Raw genomic sequence first — 19,472 nt, 5'->3', positions numbered from 1 at the left:
ACTTTGGTGTGAAAACTGCAAATCAATCCCAGAACAACAGCAAAGGACCTTGTGAAGATGCTGGAGGAAACCGGTACAAAAGTATCTATATCCACAGTAAAATGAGTCCTATATCGACATAACCTGAAAGGCCGCTCAGAAAGGAAGAAGCCGCTACTCCAAAACCGCCATAAAATAGCCAGACTACGGTTTGCAGCTGCACATGAGGACAAAGATCGTACTTTTTGGAGAAATGTCCTCTGGTTTGACGAAACAAAAATAGAACTGTTTGGCCATAATGACCATTGTTATGTTTGGAGGAAAAAGGGGGAGGCTTGCAAGCTAAAGAACACCATCCCAACTGTGAAGCACAGGGGTGGCAACATCATGTTGTGGGGCTGCTTTGCTGCAGGAGGGACTGGTGCACTTTACAAAATAGATGGCGTCATGAGGAAGGACAATTATGTGGATATATTGAAGCAACATCTCAAGACATCAGTCAGGAAGTTAAAGCTTGGTCGCAAATGGGTCTTCTAGATGGACAATGACTTCAAGCATACTTCCAAAGTTGGGGCAAAATGGCTTAAGGACAACAAAGTCAAGGTATTGGAATGGCAATCACAAAGCCCTGACCTCAAACCCATAGAATATTTGTGGGCAGATCTGAAAAAGCCTGTGCGAGAAAGGAGTCCTACAAACCTGACTCTGTTACACTAGCTCTGTCAGGAGGAATGGGCCAAAATTCACCCAACTTATTGTGGGAAGTTTGTGGAAGGCTACCTGAAACGTTTGACCCAAATTAAACAATTTAAAGGCAATGCTACCAAATACTAATTGAGTGTATGTAAACTTCTAACCCCCATGGAATGTGATGAAAGAAATAAAAGCTAAAATAAATCATTCTCTCTACGATTAATCTGACATTTCACATTCTTAAAAAAAAGTGGTGATCCTAACTGACCTGAGACAGGGAATTTTTACTCTGATTAAATGTCAGGAATTGTGAAAACTGAGCTTAAATGTACTTGGCTAAGGTGTATGTAAACTTCCGACTTCAAGTGTGTGTGTGTGTGTGTGTGTGTGTGTGTGTGTGTGTGTGTGTGTGTGTGTGTGTGTGTGTGTGTGTGTTTGGAGTCACTTAGAAATGTCCTTGTTTTTGAAAGAAAATCAAATTTTTTGTCCATTTAAAATAACATAAAATGAATCAGAAATACAGTGTTGACATTATTAATGTTGTTAATGATTATTGTAGCTGGAAACGGCTGATTTTTTAAAATGGAATATCTACATAGGCGTACAGAGGCTCATTATCAGCAACCATCACTCCTGTGTTCCAATGGCACGTTGTGTTAGCTAATCCAAGTTTATTATTTTAAAAGTCTAATGGATCATTAGAAAACCCTTTTGCAGTTATGTTAGCACAGCTGAAAACTGTTGTGCTGAGTAGAGCATAAACTATCAAAAAAAGAGAGTCACACACTCCATATATAAACTCCCAGTAATTGATTTGGTATTTACCAATCATTCGGCATCACTGTGCTGCCTTCTTCAGGGTAATGTCATGAATAGTTGAACCAGATTATGTAGACAAACAGTGCAATTAGTGCAACCAATGACAATGGTGAGGGGTGTGTCATAATGATTAAGTTAATTACAATGAATTAGTAAAACTGTTAAAGAATAGTATATGGTGTTTTTAATATATTAGGCTATTGTTATCATATAGAAACATAATTGAATGTTGTGCATAATATTAGCATCAACATAGGGGTCAATGTTTTTAGATAGGATATCCAGTAAGCCTCCCTTTTGTAGAAGTAGGATCTGAATGTTACCTCCTCTCCTTGGTAGAGCAACATGCTCAATGCCTGTGTATTTGAGGGAGGAGATTGAATGGTTAGCTTCAACAAAGTAGGCTGCTACGGGATAGTCAATGTTCTTACACCTGATTGAGCTGCGGTGTTCAGCTATGCGTTGTTTCAATTGTCTTTTTGTTTGTCCTACATAGGCTTTTCCACATGCACAGGTGATGAGAGAGATTACTCCCTTGGTCTTGCTTGAGATGATACCCCTAACAGGGATTTTTAGACCTGTATGTGGGTGTCTGAAGAAAGATGTTTTTATGGTGCTATTGCACTGTGTGCATGAACCACATTTGTAGTTCCCATTTTGGAATGGGTGTCAGGAGTGTCTGAGTGGGCTCAGGGGGCATGTCAGATCTCACCAAGCTATCTCCAATATTGCGACCACGCTTATAGACCACCAGTGGGGATTAAAGAAGCAATACAACTGGCCTTTAGACTAGTTGAGTGTCTGGAGCATCAGCATTTTGGGGTTTGATTACAGGCTGAAAATGTCCAGAAACAAAGAACTTTCTTCTGAAACTCATCAGTTTATTCTTGTTCTGAGAAATGAAAGCCATTCCATGCGAGAAATTGCCAAGAAACTGAACATCTCGTACAACGCTGTTTACTACTCCCTTCACAGAACAGCGCAAACTGGCTCTAACCAGAATAGAAAGAGGAATGGGAGGCCCCGGTGCACAACTGAGCAAGAGGACAAGTACAGTATTGTGTAGTTTGAGAAACAGACGCCTCACAAGTCCTCAACTGGTAGCTTCATTAAATAGTACGCGCAAAACACCTGTCTCAATGTCAACAGGGATGCTGGCCCTCAAGGCAGAGTTCCTCTGTAGAGTGTCTGTGCTCTTTTGCCCATCTTAATCTTTTCTTTTTATTGGCCAGTCTGAGACATGGCTTTTTCTTTGCAACTCTGTCTAGAAGGCCAGCATCTTCACTGTTGATGTTGAGATTGGTGTTTTGCAGGTACTATTTAATGAAGCTGTCAGTTGTCTTGTGAGGTGTATGGAATCATGTAGCAACCAAAAAATATATTTTATATTTGCCATTCTTTAAAGTAGCCACCCTTTCCCTTGATGACAGCTTTGCACACTCTTGGCATTCTCTCAACCAGCTTCATGAGGTAGCGACCTGGAATGCATTTCAATTAACATGTGTGCCTTCTTAAAAGTTAATTTGTGGAATTTCTTTCCTTCTTAATGCGTTTGAGCTAATCAGTTGTGTTGTGACAAGGTGGGGGTGGGAGGGGGGTAAAAGACAAAGTCCATATTAGTGCAAGAACAGCTCAAATAAGTAAAGAGAAACAACAGTCTTTTCAAGTGTAGTCGCAAAACCATCAAGTGCGATGATGAAATTGGCTCTCATGAGGACCGCCACAGGAAAGGAAGACCCAGAGTTACCTTTGCTGCAGATGATACGTTCATTAGAGTTAACTGCACCTCAGATTGCAGCCCAAATAAATGCTTCACAGAGTTCAAGTAACAGACACATCTCAACATCAACTGTTCAGAGGAGACTGCGTGAATCAGGCCTTCATGGTCGAGTTGCTGCAAAGAAACTACTAAATGACACCAATAAGAAGAAGAGACTTGCTTGGTTCAAGAAACATGAGCAATGGGCATTAGACTGGTGGAAATCCGTCCTTTGCTCTGATGAGTCCAAATTTAAAAATGTTGGTTCCAACCACAGTCTTTGTGAGACACACATTAGGTGAACAGGTGATCTCTGCATATGGACATTTCTGCAGTCAGCATGCTAATTGTACGCACCCTCAACTTGAGACATCTGTGGCATTGTTGGGTGACAACATTTTAGAATGGCCTTTTATTGTCCCCAGCACGAGGTGCACATGTGTAATGATTGTGCTGTTTCATCAGTGTCTTGATATACCATCCACCTTACAGGTGTGGCATATCTTGACAAAGGAGAAATGCTCACTAACAGAGATGTAAACAAATTTGTGCACCAAATTTGAGAGAAATAAGGTTTTTGTGTGCATTAAAAATATCTGGGACCGTTTGTTTCAGCTCATGAAATGTGGGACTAACACTTTACATGTTGCGTTCACATTTTTGTTCAGTGTATAATAGACTACGAAATATGCTCCCGAAAGTCTCTTTAGACCCTTGTTTACAATTAGCACCATTTTGTGAGACCGTTTTATATATTTTTCATAGAAACAATACTCCATATTTTCTCTTTGGCTCATGAACTTCCTCAGCTTTCAAAGAGCTACAGTGCTTGGAGTTGACATTGTATGGTGGCTCAACCTCTTCATTGAAATGTCCCAATAATCTCTCCTTTCTCCCGAATTATGCACTTGTTCCCCCCTTGGATTTGAAAGGAAATAACAGATATATAGAAACTTTTTCCAGCCAATGCCTATACCAATCCAATAATTGTACATTTGTGGGGAGAATTGAATAAGTGCACAGTTCAGGAGGAATGAGAGATTATTGGGACTGAATGTAGTTGTGAGATTTTAGTTATGAGGTTTTGCATATCAGCTGGTAAATCAAAGGAAGGCCTTAAGGTGTCCATAATGCCCAAGACTGCAGACAAAGGCTTGTATTCACTGCTGGGTGTCAGAGGTAGCATTATGCTGCCCTTGGAAGCATTATTCCCCCCCCCCCAACACACACACACACACACACATACACACATTCAGTTCCCTGAAGCTGAAATGGCCATCTCCCCCACTGTGTATGAGGATAAGTATCTCTGGGAATGAATGCCTGAGTCATGTTCATTAGGCATCAAACAAAAGAAAACCAACTGAAACGGGGAGGGACCACCTGAACTTGTCCAATAAGAAACGCTTATTTTCATTTTCCATTGCAGAACGTTTTGCTACTGTGTGCTCTAATGGACCTGGGACTAACTGGATGATGTAGCCCCCTCCCACCGGGAATGTATTAGGTTACTTACCTTCTCTTTTCCCGCGGCCTAGGAACTGCTAGCATTGGTTAGGGGTCATTAGCCAAGCTGCCTAGAATAAACAGCCTTTGATAGCATCGGCGCTAACCTCTGACAGAAACAGATTAATACCTCAGGGTTGGAAATTTCTGAACATTTTGGTGCCGAGGAGAAGGAAAGCCGGGAGGGGAACTTCTCTCTCTTATGCTCTCTTGGTTTCCATTTCTGTTCTTTTGTTTTCCCCAGAGTCTTTTTCGGGCACTGTTTAGCGCATCGGAATGTCACCGTACTTTAGCAAAGCATCTAAACTATTTGTTTAGAAACAAAACATTCTGAGCGAGGTGGGCAGATGATCAAAGGGTTTTTGCAGAGAGGCATTGCTACGGGTCCTGCCTACCCCTTGACTCGGCTGCCCCTGATATTAAAATGACAAACCTCTGAAAGGAAATCTAGCAGTGTATTCATAACACTGACACGCCGTTATTACAATGTTTGGGTTCTTTCTGTTCCTTTCCTTCTCTCCTTTCCGGGTCTTCCTCTGTCTGTCTGGCACGGCTTGATATAGAGGTATTTTTTTAAGTCGCGTCTTTCAAGTCAAAAGGATTCGCGAGCAATGTGTTTTCTCAAGTCTGACTACCGCTGTACACTGAGCAGTTAAACTCCAGCAGAGGTTCTGTATTAACGTTGTCGTCAATGGGTAACGTTTACAAGACTTGTTGTTTAGGAGACTTATACAGTCTTATACAGTGCAATTTAAATGGATAATTAGTGCATGCAAAGCTGCATCAATAAGCATGCAAAAGAACAGATTTCTTACTATAATTGGGGACTTGAGTTTTTCCTTACCATATGAATTGACCAGGGAAAACTCTTTTGTACTATTTTAGGCATAAATATATATATTGCTTAAAGCCCTAAAATTCTCCCATGGCTGATGTTTTGTTTGAGGATTGCTGTGGGGCTAGTTTTAGTTTAGATGTGTTGGAAGTAGAAAGGCCCTACCAGAGGATGGAGACAATTAGGACTTGTGAGAGGAGGGGGATTGTTTGGATGACTGCTCTGGGTGGTCTACAGCTAGACAGGCATGTCTCTACTGGTTGCTTTACTGCAGACGCTGTGGTAAAACCATGCATAGACATTTCTATACACACCCTACGGTAAAACCATGCAGAGGGGTTATGGTATGGGGAGGCATAAGCTACGGACAACGAATACAATTGCATTTTATCGATGGCAATTTGAATGCACAGCAATACCGTGATGATCCCGAGGCCCATTTTTTTTTTGAAGTATCTGTGACCAATATCTGTCTGTCATCCCAGTCATGTGAAATCCATAGATTTAGAGTCTAATAAATGTATTTCAATTGACTGATTTCCTCATATGAACTGTAACTCAGGAAAAATCTTAGAAAATTAACTAGATATTTTTAAAAACATGTTTTCACTTTGTCATTATGGGGTATTGTTTGTAGATAGGTAAGATATTAGAATTGTTTCATCCATTTTGAATTTAGCCTGTAACACAACAAAATGTGGAATAAGTCAAGGGGTGTGAATACATTCTGAAGGCACTGTATATTACGCTGTTTTCTTCTGGTGAACATGTACAAAAGTTGCGTTTCCTTGAATGTCCCCCCGTTTTTATTCGTGTGAATTCCCTCGTTTAGTCACCAGAGAGCAGCTCTTTTATTGTGCGTAGTTGTTTGAGAGGGCATAAACGTGTGGGTGGTCCCCATGTTTCTACTGTAGTGAGCAGCACATATATCTGCTAATGAAGGAATAAATTGGCGAGTCGTGCCATATCTGTCCTAATGAAGAATGCCCTTCTTGGTTTTAGCAAGAGGGAGAGAGAGAGATTCAGTCACTGGAATAAAGGCCTAATTTTTCTTTCTGCTCTCAGCTACAGCAGCACTGCCAAACGCATCCCAGTAATATTTAACATCAAAGTGAGGTATTAACAATCAAGGTCAATCATTGCTCCTTCTCTGAGAATGTAGATGCATTGAAATAGTTCAGGTGCTGTATTTCACCATCAAATCCATATTTAGCAGATCACTTTTGGGATGGCCATTTTTTGTCCTTCCGTTTCTACATTTTTATTTAAAAAAAAACATGATTGAAAGAAAGGTTTTGCTGATTTATTCCACCACGTCTATTTTGGATATGGCATAGTTATTCAATAGGCTGTTCTTTACCCTCCATGGTCTACATTAAGGTGGAAAGACATTCTACAGTTAGTATTAGAACCAGCACGGGAAATTAGTGACTGGGGTGCATTTAAAATGTACATCTGGATATTTAACCAGGGGAAAATCTCAGGGGCCACAGTGGTGACCGGTTGGCCTGGCTGGTATTTGCGCTATGGCAGGCACGTGGACATCTCACAGGAAGGGACTGAGTGCTCCCAGCTGCAGCTGGGATCTATTCAGCAAGCCTAGAAATTTCATGAATAGAGCTGACACAGTTCCTTTATGAATAGAGCTGACACGTTTCCCTATTCTACATGACAGACAATCATATCTGTTCTACACAATACATTTCTATCTGAACAGGCTGAAAAGGCCCCTGGGTTCTACTGTGGGCCGACTGGCCAGAGCAATCTCAGTATTTACTATGTACAATAATCACAGATATGACTCCTTGCAATGAGACATACCCCATAGTTCGTAAATCAGGTTTATATATTTTTTTGTTCTCTTTGTCTAACTCTAACAACTGTGTGTGTGTGTGTGCGTGCGTTTGTATCTGTGTGTGTGACTAGTTAGTGACACTGTGTACAGTACACCTGAGTGTATCTCCTTGTTTCTCCTCTGTTTGGTGGCTGTTTGGAGAAATGTCATGATAGCTGCTATCCGGAGAAATGGATAGAGGTCGCACCTCTGATCTTTGCCATTGATTGCTTCTGTGATAGCAAAGCCTATATAGGTCTTTCCCGTCTAATGGCAAGTGTGCCCTCTGCATCTCTATGGGTCCGTGTACATGCAGTCTATAACCAGAAATGGCGGCACGAGAAAGATTTTTAATGAAATGATAGGTATTCTGTATATATGGCTAATTAAGCAGCTCACATACAGTACCAGTCAAAAGTTTGGACACACCTACTCATTAAGGGTTTTTTCTTTATTTGACTACTTTCCACATTGTAGAATAACAGTGACGACATCAACACAATGAAATAACACATATGGAATCATGGGGCGGCACGGTAGCCTAGTGGTTAGAGTGTTGGACTAGTAACCAAAAGGTTGCAAGTTCAAATCCCCGAGCTGACAAGGCACAAATCTGTCGTTCTGCCCCTGAACAGGCAGTTAACCCACTGTTCCAAGGCCGTCATTGAAAATAAGAATTTGTTCTTAACTGACTTGCCTAGTTAAATAAAGGTCAAATAAAAAATAAATTAAATGTAGTAACCAAAAAAGTGTTAAACAAATCAAAATATATTTATATTTCAGATTCTTCAAAGTAGCCACCCTTTGCCCTGATGACAGCTTTGCACACTTTTGGCATTCTCTCATCCAGCTTCACTTGGAATGCTTTTCCAGCAGTTTTGAAGGAGTTCCCACGCTGAGCACTTGTCCAGTTCATCCCAAACCATCTCAATTGGGTTGAGGTCGGGTGATTGTGGAAGGCCGGGTCATCAGATGCAGCACTCATCACGCTCCTTCTTTGGTCATATTGTCCTGTTGAAAAACAAATGACAGTCCCCCTAAGCGCAAACCAGATGGGATGGCGTATCGTTGCAGAATGCTGTGGTAGCCATGTTGGTTAAGTGTGCCTTGAATTATAAATAAATCACAGACCGTGTCACCAGCAAAGCACCCCCATACCATCACACCACCTCCCACCATGCTTCACGGTGGGAACCACGCATGCGGAGATCATCCGTTCACCTACTCTGAATCCCACAAAGACACGGCGGTTGGAATCAAAAATCTCACATTAGGACTCATCAGACCAAAGGACAGATTTCCACGGGTCTAATGTCCGTTGCTTGTGTTTCTTGGTCCAAGCAAGTCTCTTCTTCTTGTTGATGTAGTTGTGGTTTAGTTGTGGTTTCTTTGCAGCAATTCGACCATGAAGGCCTGATTCACACAGTCTCCTCTGAACAGTTGCTGTTGAGATGTATCTGTTACTTGAACTTAGTGAAGCATTTATTTGGGCTGCAATTTCTGAGGCTGGTACCTCTAAAGAACTTATCCTCTGCAGTAGAGTTAACTCTGGGTCTTCCTTTCCTGTGGCCGTCCTCATGAGAGTCAGTTTCATCATAGTGCTTGTTGGTTTTTGCGACTGCACTAGAATAAACTTTCAAAGTTCTTGAAATTTTCCAAATTGACTGACCTTCATGTCATAAAGTAATGATGGTCTGTTGTTTCTCTTTGCTTATTTGAGCTGTTCTTGCCATAATATGGACTTTGTCTTTTACCAAATAGGGCTTTCTTCTGTATGCCACCCCTACCATGTCACAACACAACTGATTGGCTGAAACACATTAAGAAGGAAAGAAATTCCACAAAAATGTACTTTTAATAAGGCACAACTGTTGATTGAAATGCATTCCAGGTGACTTCCTCATGAAGCTGGTTGAGAGAATGCCAATAGTGTGCAAAGCTGTCATCAAGGCAAAGGGTGGCTACTTTGAAGAATCAACAGATCATGTGAATAGAAAGGCCTCATGCGTACATTCAGGTGCTTATTGTGCAGCAAATTTTCTTCACAAGAGACACAGGCCCATTCTGTTTAGAACAACCCAGGGTATGATGCCATATCTTCTTGTGACTGTACATCAAACATAGTGATCATTAACGTTGTCGCTGAATATGACATGACTTTTATGATAGGGGAATGTGAAGTGCACATGTTGGACTCACGGGTGTTTGGCTTGCTTGTGTGACATCAAAGCGGTATTTATTATAATCCTCAACGTCTCATCTTTCAAAATAAATAGAGTCCTCTTAATTTACAGAATTTCTCTCTCTCACAAAACAATCAATTTGCAAATGTTGCCCAATTAGCGGGTGGAATGGGGGTAACCTCTTGTGGCGTGCTGAAGTTCAGAATGGCTGTCAGTCAAAACCCATACGGCACTGTGAATCGCAGAGCCTGAGCTCTGATGTCATTTAGAACATGTTACTGTACAGCCACTGCGTTCCATTTTAGGTGCTTATCAGTGCCCAAATCTGCAATTTTCCACCCATATACGGGTACGAGTATAAAGGGCTACTGTTGCATATTAGTGAATGCAAGTACTTTACAGTAAGAACTTTGTGTGTGTTGCTCCCCTCATACTGGCCTGTGCATCCTCTCTGTCTGACTCTAATGAAACCCTAAGACCCTGATGGCCTTTTACACACAGAGAAGGCAACTGTTACATTTACCCACTATGGAAACATCCCTACTCCACTTACTAACAAGACCAAACACCGGAGCGCTGGGATCAAGGAATGCCACCCTAGGCCTAGTTACTATGGGAAAGCCTCTCTCTTTCTGCCACCCTCCTCCCATCCCTTCTCCTCTTTCTCCCTCTCCAGGGATCTCAATATCTGGTTCCCATTTGAGTCCCAGTCGGATCTTTTTTTATTTTACCTTTATTTAACTAGGCAAGAACAAAGGGGGGAGTCAAAATTAAAAGTCTGTATCTGGTGTGGCCACCAGCTGCGTTAGGTACCGCAGGGCATCTCCTCCTCATGGATTGCACCAGATTTGCCAGTTCTTGCTGAGAGATGTTACCCCACTCTTCCAGCAAGGCACCTGTAAGTTCCTGGACATTTCTGTGGGGAATAGCCCTAGCCCGCACCCTCCAATCCAACAGGTCCCAGACGTGCTCAATGGGATTGAGATCCGGGCTTTTCGCTGGCCATGGCAGAACACTGACATTCCTGTCTTGCAGGAAATCACGCACAGTATGAGCAGTATGGCTGGTGGCATTGTCATGCTGGAGGGTCATGTCAGGATGAGCCTGCAGGAAGGGTACCACGTGAGGGAGGAGGATGTCTTCCCTGTAACGCACAGCATTGAGATTGCCTGCAATGACAACAAGCTCAGTCCGATGATGCTGTGACACACTGCCTCAGACCATGACGAACACTCCACCTCCAAATCGATCACATCTAGAGTACAGGCCTTGGTGTAACGCTCATTCCTTTGATGATAAACGCGAATCCGACCATCACTCCTTGTGAGACAAAACCGCAACTCGTTAGTGAAGAGCACATTTTCCCTGTCCTGTCTGGTCCAGCGACGGTGGGTTTGTGCACATAGGCGGCGTTGTTGTCGGTGATGTCTGGTGAGGACCTGCCTTACAACAGGCCTACAAGCCCTCAGTCCAGCCTCTCTCAGCCTATTGCGGACAGTCTGAACACTGATGGAGGGATTGTGCGTTCCTGGTGTAACTCGGGCAGTTGTTGTTGCCATCCTGTACCTGTCCCGCAGGTGTGATGTTCGGATGTACCGATCCTGTGCAGGTGTTATTACACGTGGTCTGCCACTGCTAGGACAATCAGCTGTCTGTCCTGTCTCCCTGTAGCACTGTCTTAGGCGTCTCTCAGTACGGACATTGCAATTTATTGCCCTCGCCACATCTGCAGTTCTCATGCCTCCTTGCAGCATGCCTAAGGCACGATCATGCAGATGAGCAGGGACCCTGGGCATCTTTCTTTTGGTGTTTTTCAGAGTCAGTAGAAAGGCCTCTTTAGTGTCCTAAGTTTTCATAACTGTGATCTTAATTGCCTACTGTCTGTAAGCTGTTAGTGTCTTAACAACCGTTCCACAGGTGCATGTTCATTAATTGTTCATGGTTCATTGAACAAGCATGGGAAACGGTGTTTAAACCCTTTACAATTAAGATCTGTGAAGTTATTTGGATTTTTACAAATTATTTTTGAAAGACAGGGTCCTGAAAAAGGGATGTTTCTTTTTTTGCTGAGTTTAGCTTCAACATTGACTATGAAAAGCTTGAACTGTATATGTGTCCTATACGTCTTGTTGCAGATTCAGAAATCACAGGAATGTGGTGTATGGACTCTGTTAGCTGGTTAGATGAGCATGGTGTGAACACATACAGACACACATACACACACACAAACAGTGTCGCTATTAAGACCTTCAGAATGAGAGCAGAGAGAGGACGGCACGGCTAATGGATGACTATTGATGTTTTCATCAGCCAATGTAAGGGATACTGGAGTGATTGTGGTTATTATTCACTATTTAACTCTCCACCTATCTTTTTTTCTTTCTCTCTCTGTCTCTGGCGTTCTCTCCCTCTTCATTTCTATCTCAGTCCTCTCTCTCCCTCTCTTCCCTCTCTCCATTTCTATCTCAGTCTCTCTCTTCTCTCTCTGGATTTCTGTGTCCATCCATCTCTCTTTCTCTCAGTTTCTGTCTCTGGCTTTCTATCTCTTTCAGGTTTTCCATCTCTGCTCTCTCTCTCTTTCTGTCATCTCTCTCTCTCTCTTTCTTTCATCTCTCTCTCTCTAACACACACACACGCACGCACAGTGGTGGCTGGTGGGAGGAGCTATAGGAGGACAGGCTCATTGTAATGGCTGGAGTGGAATTAATGGAATGGTATCAAACTCCATTCCATTCATTCCATCCATTTACAATGAGCCCGTCCTCCTACAGCTCCTCCTACCAGCCTGCACTGACACACACACACAAACACTTGGCCTGTCCTGTAGTCAGGTGGGACCCAAATGTACTACCTCATGGTTGTATTCGTTAGGCACCTTTATGAAGAACAAAAACTGGAATTACCTAGACTTGCCCATTTTCAGTTGCATGCCCTAAAGAGCGCAACACAGATCTCTCTCACTGACATGCACGTCAGTGGGCTGACCAGGAGTGGAGATGTGGCCTAGCTGGCCTGACATGTTCTTATCACCTGTGGTCAATCTAATGACTGGCTCCAACGTCCACCCAGTCCACATAACCAAAGGATCAGTGTGCATAGTTGTTGTGTAGAGAAACATCATGTGGTTTAGAAAGAACAGAAAACTGCCCTATTATCCAAATTTATGTGTGGAACACTAAACATTTTATCATGTTTTATATTGGCTTTTGTCAAAGTATTAATGGATTATGTGAATAGGTCGGTAACAAAGGATTAAATAGGGGGCAATAGACGAGGGAATAAGGGCAACCACTAACTTTTGAGTTTAACAGGCCAATTCCTTATTGTAGGCATGAATAAGGCACTATGAAAGTTTGTGTGACCACTACGCTCAGAACAGGTGTGTCGACCAAAATGTAATAGAATTCCAAAATTGTGTAGCTGGTCCATACTCAAAAAGGAGATTCAAGGTTTATTTTTGTATTTTATTTTTAGTATATATTTCATTCAGGGGTAGGTAGATAGACAAAGGTTTCGGCCTAAGCCTTCTTCAGTGTCATGACAATTTAGGAGTGAATAAGGGAACATTTGTTTGCCACTGTCTTGTTGCACGTTATACTTAAAGTGTAGTGCCTTTTGAACAATGGATGAGCAATGGCTTTAATGTGTAGATGGGTTAATGTGTAGCCATAAAGGCACTCTATGAAATACATGGTATTGCGGTGTGTGTGTGTGTGTGTGTGTGTGTGTGTGTGTGTGTGTGTGTGTGTGTGTGTGTGTGTGTGTGTGTGTGTGTGTGCGTGTGAGCTCACCCGTGTTTTGAGAGAGGGAGAGAGCCCAGCGCCCAGTCCTGTCAGCTGTGATCCGGCTGTGTGATAAATATGCCTACAGTCTGCTAGGCTACAGGTCTGCCGGTCTTTCTAGTTAGCAGTAGCGGCAGATTAGCAGCCCAGAGCCCAAATGGAGGATTGCTTTCTTTGTGTGCTATTCACACGAGGCCTGATGCTGGGAAACTGCTGCCATTTTGGTTTTGTCTGAGTAGGGCTTTGGTCTGAGCGAGTCTGTGGTTTGTTCAGTGCTCAGTGGCTGGGCGTCAATACGGTGTCACAACCTGTCCTCTCGTATGTGTGTGTGTGTCCTCACCACTCCATAATGGCCTTCCTGCCACAGGATCACACACACACACACACACACACACACACACACACACACACACACACACACACACACACACACACACACACACACACACACACACACATACTGTAATCAACCCCATCAAACACAGCCTGTCACATGGAGGGTGTGTGTGTTTGAGTGCAGCGAGAGGGTGTGAGGCTTTGTTGTGGTATACTTTGTGTGCTCTTATAATTGTTCTTCAAAAGTAAGTATTTTTCTGGGATTTTTATGCAATTGAAATCCTTGGGCTGGTCCAAAACTTTTTTATTATTAATAATTTTTGTGATGGAAAAATGCTTTCAGTTTAAACTTAAATGACTAAAATCAGATATACAGTATGTAGAAAAGATAATGGACCTATTTTTTTTATTATTATTTAATCTTTGAGAACTAACAATCACCAAAATAAAAGCTAGACAGTCAGGGAGAATAAAAAATAAAATTATTTTATTCATATTGATTTTGTTATTATGTTTAAGCAGAAGAATACTGCATTAGCCATGGCAAAATTAATAGAATTGCAGGAAATTAGCTCTAAAACTGCAACATTTTCTTTCTGCTCCATAGCAAAGTGTGTAGAATTGCAGGAAATGTGCTTTAAAGCAGCAAAGAAATATCTCAGCTCCATAAAGAAATGTGTAGAATTGCAGGAAATTGGCCTAAAATGTTTTACATTTCTCTACACCGCCAAGATGGTGTATAGAGACCATTCAGCTCTATAATTTTCAAGGAAATTATGCTGCGCCAACGGGCAAGGCATGCCCACCCCCCAAGCCCCTTTTTTTGATCCAGAAAAATGGCAAATGTCAAAATAGTAAGTGTATTTTATATATTTTTTGTGTGTGTCCGTGCACGCATGACAGCAGGTCACAGAACAACTCGAGAGACCATTCAGCTGTGAAGAGACAGAAGAAGCCAGAAGATCACACAAACACACCCAAAGGTGAGATGCAGGTGAGCATTAAGATGGAGGTAAACAGATCACATAGTGTGTGAGAGAGAGCTGCAGACGGGCTGAGCTAACCAGTCTGTACCTGCTGGCAGCTTGTAAATCTAACCAAAAAAACAGGAAGGAATTTCCTCCTCAGATAGACAACCTGTCTGCAATGCATTACTTTACCCTAATGCCATTATGTAGATACAACATATAACTACTTTGGTAGCCAGAATGTAACTCCTGCAGATAAGTATGAAAACGTTTTATTATAGTGTAGCCTAATAAAAAATAAACTTACCAAATTCTCTGTTAAATTCCTAACTAGTGTAGTTACAATATAGTCACATGTAACTAATTACACCAAAAGATTCCAAGTTCCCATAACTACAGTGTATGAAGTGTGTCCACTGCCCAACCAGTCTCATATGTCAGTAACACCAAAAAGGGTCATGTTCATTTGGCACCAAATGGATGAAAACAGCCTGAAACTGGGAGGGACTACCTGGACTTGTCCAATTAGAAACTCTCATTTTTGTTGTCCAATCGCTTCCCTAATGAACATGACCCAGTAGCCTGCTGCCCTGCGGGGAACCAGTCTGTCCTGTATTGTATTGTATTGTGTTGCCTGGCTGTCCCTAACCAGTTGTCATAAAATATTCCCTGTGTCATCGCTGCACCCCCTCATGTCTGAAAGGAGCTCTCTGAGTTGTAAAATAGTCTAAAATTCACACACAGCTCCCATTGTTATTTTTACGTAATTTGATTGCGCCAAACGATTTGTCACTGGAGTTTCTGTTGTTTTTAGATAGGGGTCCCAATACAGTGCTTGTAATTTGGCTATCTCTTATGTCTTCTCTTTCTCATTCATCCAAAAATAGATAAAATCGTCTCCATTTCAGCAATGGATACATTTGTAGAGAAGGTTATGTACAACCTTGTTCTGTATGCTTTGGCTATAGGGGAAATCACTTCTAACACAAAACCTTTACATTGAGTCGCACATTCACAGTGGTCTCCAACCGACCATCGTCTTACAACAATGAAGTGGTCAAATGTCAGAGCTGCTCATACCATTAAGACCAGCTTGTCTGAGTAAAAAAGACTACCCCCTCCTCCCCCCCTAGCCCCATATACTGTAGACTTCCTCCTTCCCCACCACCCACCCCGGCCCGTCGGCGGTGATGCCCAGACCCGTCACTCCGATTTGGGCTTGGACGTCAGCTCAGGGTCCATCTCTGTTTCTCTCTGACTCCTGGCCTAACCAGTCTGAGTCATGCTCGTCCTCTGGACATAGAAGACCTTGGAGTACACTGCCACTACCTCTGCTGATCTGCTTCTGTCAATTCGCACAATGTCAATCCAATGGCTTAATAAGTGGCCAGGGGTCAGGGAGTTTGATGTGGCCCTCGAGCAAGGACTGGCTGTACTTTTGGTCATGTTTCTGGAGCAAGCCAATAAAGGCCTGGTTAGGAATTTGTACATTTTTTGCAGTACGAAATAGACAAGAGAATTTAGCTAATGAAGAAGGGTCAACATATAGATAGTCTCCTGTTCACTTTCAGTCCACCCGTGAGAAAAAAACGTCCTTGAAAGACAGTTACATTCTGTTCATTATTACATTTAGATTAAATTAAATGACTGAACACATTTTATTATTACTCACATAAATTATTGAAGAAGCGACACACACATTCCATGAGAGTGCATGCACCGATTTTTGGCGTGGTCACAAATGCAGATGACTGTCTTGCCTTTGAAAGGCCCCCACATCATAGTGAAACTTCAGATGCTATCAATTAGCATGACTCAGCAGGTTGTGTTGATGCTAAGGCCTCTCAGTTGAGGTAGCTAGCAACACATGCCGATAGACTACAACAGAAACCACCCCTAGCGCTCTCACGGTGCGCTGTTTACCAAGACTCAAATGAGTCAGGACTTTCAAGATGACTAAAGCCTCAACCGCTACCGAGAGTGAAAACAAATGTGTTTTCCTGCTCCGCGTACAGTTTAACAAAAAGTGAAGTACATAACCTTGCATTAAATTTGTCTAAGACAAATAAGCAGCTGAACTGAAGGTTAAACTCAGAGCAAAACGATAATGTGTGAAGTGCTTTGAATAATTAATTATATTAGTATTAAAAATATTATATTAGAACATTGTATTATATTATAATACCCCCCCACCCCCACTTTCCTTTTGCCCTCAAAACAGCCTCAATTCGTTGGGGCATGGACTCTACAATGTGTCGAAAGCGTTCCACAGGGATGCTGACCCATTTTGACTCCAATGCTTCCCACAGTTGTATCAAGTTGGCTGGATGTCCCAGCAGCGTTGTAGTTCTTGACACAAACTGGTGCACCTGGCACCTACTTACCATACCCCGTTCAAAGGCACTTAAATATTTTGTCTTGCCTATTCACCCTTCGGAATTGCACACACACACAATCCTTGTCTCAATTGTCTCAAGGCTTAAAAAAATCCTTCTTTAACCTGTCTCCTCCCCTTCATCTACACTGATTTGAAGTGGATTTAACAAGTGACATCAATAAGGGATCACAGCTTTCACCTGTATTCACCTGGTCAGTCTGTGTCATGGAAAGAGAAGGTGTTCATAATGTTTTGTACACTATACATTATAGGGAAAGGGGGTGCCACTCAGTATACAATTGACAATCAGGACATTGAACGGTCTGTGAAACAAATGGGGCTTTATTGGAAATGGACGTGTTAATAAATTCAGGTTTATTAACCCAACCGAAGTGCATATTTGAATTCTTAATGCCTCCCTGTCTTTCTCTCCCTTGCTTTCGCAGCTATGCCAGAGGACGAGACCAAGAGTAAGCAGAGAAGATGTCTGCATTAATATCCAAGCGTTCAGTCTCGCTACATACATTTCAAGTGGGTGAGCAATATGAGATGGTTTCAGTCATTTAAGTAGAATAAAACACTCAAAGTTAAATAGCCATCCTCTTATAACAACGGGTAAATGGAGGCGTCTGAAAAGTGACTTAAGACATGAGGGACAATGGCCATGTCTTTGTGGTGTCATTCTAGCTCTGAGAGAGGGAGAATACAAGAGGGATGAGAGAGGGAGAATAAAAGAGGGACGAGAGAGGGAGAATAAAAGAGGGACGAGAGAGGGAGAATAAAAGAGGGACGAGAGAGGGAGAATAAAAGAGGGACGAGAGAGGGAGAATAAAAGAGGGACGAGAGAGGGAGAATAAAAATGGGACGAGAGAGGGAGAATAAAAATGGGACGAGAGAGGGAGAATAAAAATGGGACGAGAGAGGGAGAATAAAAGAGGGACGAGAGAGGGAGAATAAAAGAGGGACGGGAGAGGGAGAATAAAAGAGGGACGAGAAAGGGAGAATAAAAGAGGGATGAGATGGAGGGATGGAGAGAGAATAAATGAGGGATGAGAGAGAAAGAGGGAGAATAAAAGAGGGATGGAGAGGGAGCAATAGAGAGACCCAGCTGCTCATTGCCATGGCCGGACTACCACGTTTGGGGCCCGGGGCACCGACCTCCAGGCGGGTCTGTTTTGAGAAATTGCATTTCAACACATTTTGTGTTGAAGAAAGGGCAGTTTTGTAATATTATTCTACACATTTCTCTACACAGGAGAAAATGTTAGTTTTTCTGTTTTTATAGCTCATCTCATGCTATTGTTCATATTTTGTCATGAGGCTGAGAGAAAGTTTTGCAGTTTTATAGCTAATTTCCTGCAATTCTACACATTTTGCTATCATATGCTCTCTGGGGGGCCCCCGACCTCCATTCGGTAATCCAGCCCTGCCTATTGCTCTCCTCATCTTTCCTCAACTCGAAGCAGCAAACTGTCAGCCCGACTCACCATCAGGCCCTGTTTTCCCCGGTGAACATTCAACGCTGTCGGTGAGTTTGAGCTAAATTGACAAAAACCATCGACCGTTGAGTGTACCCTGTGGCCAGCCCTTGTCGCTTGACGTACAATGCACACAGCTACTGACTCTCAGTGTGACCAGAGGAAGAAGGAAGATGAACACCATGGTCCTATCTGCCTCTCCACCCCTCTGCATCTACCCCCCTCCTAAACACACACACACACACACACACACACACACACACACACACACACACACACACACACACACACACACACACACACACACACACACACACACACACACACACACACACACACACACACACACACACACACACACACAAACCAATCGTCCAGCCTCGAACCACAGCAAAGGTCACAATCAACATTCATTGCTGTCGGTGGGTTTAACTAAGTGGAAAAGCTCGCTGAACAATGAATGCTACTGTGTCCCAGATTTCCACGCCAACCAAACGACAGAGGGGATATCGTCCGGATTTGCTGCTTATTATGTATATATATTATGTATTTCCCCCACAGGCTTGTATGGAGAATGTAAGTAGACAAAGCATCATATCAAATCTTGATCATGCTTGTTGGAGCTTTCTTATGTGACTATGGGAGAAGGGGGAATAAAATTGATATATCCAACCATCCATATGATTCTGTGGGTAATTCTTTTTGGACTGAGGGTCATAAGGATTTTGAAAGGCATATATTATAGGTCTTGCTTGCTAAATATATATATTTTTAAACTCAATGAGACAAATAATAGCGAAATATACCATAGACAGTTATTGCCAAGGTTTAAAGATGTGAATTTTCCTCTATAGTTTACATAACTTTAACTGAAAATCTGAAGACACGTTTTAGCCCCTCACTCCTTCACAATATGGGCGACT

The 19,472-nt window shown here is 42.4% G+C and overlaps 1 long non-coding RNA gene across 5 annotated transcripts in view; it reads left to right on the top strand.

The window, feature by feature from the left end:
- The window catches only part of LOC106613479 (uncharacterized), a 51,669-nt gene that overhangs the window by 26,760 nt on the left and 5,437 nt on the right, over window positions 1-19,472 (top strand). Inside the window, exons 3-4 of one of the 5 annotated variants that reach the window (XR_001330488.2) lie at window positions 14,630-14,720; window positions 17,518-17,606. This is a non-coding gene — a long non-coding RNA (uncharacterized lncRNA). Of the gene's footprint in view, window positions 1-14,629; window positions 14,721-17,517; window positions 17,876-19,472 lie in introns of those variants that run through there. The other 4 variants (XR_001330487.2, XR_001330484.2, XR_001330485.2 and 1 more) reach the window with 4 other exon arrangements.

The sequence above is a fragment of the Salmo salar genome, chromosome ssa10 (genome assembly GCF_905237065.1).
Source record: "Salmo salar chromosome ssa10, Ssal_v3.1, whole genome shotgun sequence".
NCBI classification, from domain to species: domain Eukaryota; kingdom Metazoa; phylum Chordata; class Actinopteri; order Salmoniformes; family Salmonidae; genus Salmo; species Salmo salar.
The sequence above is the reverse complement of the archived record's forward strand: the minus strand, read 5'-3'. Positions and strand labels throughout refer to the sequence as shown.